Source organism: Ictalurus furcatus, chromosome 25 (genome assembly GCF_023375685.1).
Source record: "Ictalurus furcatus strain D&B chromosome 25, Billie_1.0, whole genome shotgun sequence".
NCBI lineage: Eukaryota > Metazoa > Chordata > Actinopteri > Siluriformes > Ictaluridae > Ictalurus > Ictalurus furcatus.
In genome coordinates, this window is record NC_071279.1 from 20,676,023 (window position 1) to 20,677,664 (window position 1,642).

The 1,642-nt window shown below is 37.6% G+C and overlaps 1 non-coding gene across 1 annotated transcript; it reads right to left on the minus strand.

The window, feature by feature from the left end:
• Window positions 1-315: 315 nt before the first annotated feature.
• On the minus strand, window positions 316-387 carry trnae-uuc (transfer RNA glutamic acid (anticodon UUC)). The gene has a single exon. It is a non-coding gene; the product is annotated as a tRNA-Glu (tRNA).
• Window positions 388-1,642: the final 1,255 nt, after the last annotated feature.

The window sequence follows — 1,642 nt, forward strand, 5'->3', positions numbered from 1 at the left end:
CACTAGTGAAACCTGTTGTATTTATTTAATACAGTATATGCATTATAAAAGAAGTGTTATTAAAGCTAAGGGTTTTTGGGGTTTAAAACAATAACATTGGTGTATTTTGTATATTTTGATCTTAAAGGGAGATTTCCTTATACATCCACATGACAGTGAAATTGAAGGTGAAGATGAGAGATCACGTGACTCGGCGGCGCAGCGGGGATTTCAGCTTTCGGAATGTCATGTGACGTCGCGAGATTTAAAAAATATATACTATAATTTACTTTTGCTGTTTGAGTAAATTCTAAAGGATTTTGTAGTGAAAAGCTTTTCCCATACCGGGAGTCGAACCCGGGCCGCCTGGGTGAAAACCAGGAATCCTAACCGCTAGACCATATGGGAGAGCTGAGCCGCAGCCAGTAATAATAATATTTATACATATATTTATACATAGATACATATGACACACAGTTTGCTTTCTGGTGGATAGTGATAATTCATCTGCTTCCACGCTATATAAATACTACATATATACACACTATATAGTCTATATAGTGGTCAAATTTGGATAGTTACCGTTGGAGATGGTTGAGTTGAAGATGGTTGCATTTGGAGATGGTTGCAGTTACAGGCAAAGATGTTTATGTTAAAAACAAGAGACAAGTTCAAGGTTTAAAAAACAGACAGAGAATCAGGCGATCAGCAAACAACATGATGTAGAGAAAAATCTAAATTGTGGGGAAAAAAGAAACCAGGACATGATTGTAAAATTGTGTTTTATTTTATTTTTATCAGTAATAAATCCGACGACACACAGGTGGTTACTGAACTGACATGCTTTATCTAGCCTTCCTACTTTTACGTGGAACCCACGTACATCTTACGTCATTACGTATCATGTATTAAACTAGAATACATTACATCAGCACCATCATCATGTTTTTTTTAAACAACTCAGAACTTTAACATTTGTCTCAACATTCAACAGTGCATTCACCAAACACAAGATTTATTAACTTCTCTTCCAGATCTTCTGAAGAGAGGTGGCTTGCTTTGTCTTTCAGGTGAATCATTGTGATGTGTGAGCTTCACCACAACAGGTAATTCTGGTTTTGTTTCCTTTTCCAGCGGTACATTCGTGTTTGACTCAGTATAAAAGTCAGTTTGTTCACGTGTTGATGTAAACTCTTGTTCTTTTGTCTTTAACAGATGCTTTCTGTTTATTCTGTTAATCTTTCCTTCAAGTGTGTGAACAACATACGATCTTGGCAACTCATGCTTCTTCAGGACTGTTGCAGGAGTCCAGATTTGTCCTTGCTGTGTCCTCACTTTGTCCCTGTTAATATGTCTGGTAATTGTCTGGTGTTTCTGTCATAATAACATTTCTGCTTTGACTGCATGTTTTTGAGCTTTTCTTGAATTTGTCCACTTCCCTTAGGAGTCAACAATGTGGTGGAAGTTGTCTCGTTTTCAACCTTCTCCCCATTAAAAGTGATGCCGGTGACATTCCAGCACCATCTAGTGGAGTATTGCGATATTCCAACAATGCAACACACGGATCTCCATTCTTACTTTGTGACTTTGTGAGCATTTTCTTGGTGGTCTGGACTGTTCTTTCTGCTTCACTATTAGACTGAGCATATCCCAGACTAGACGT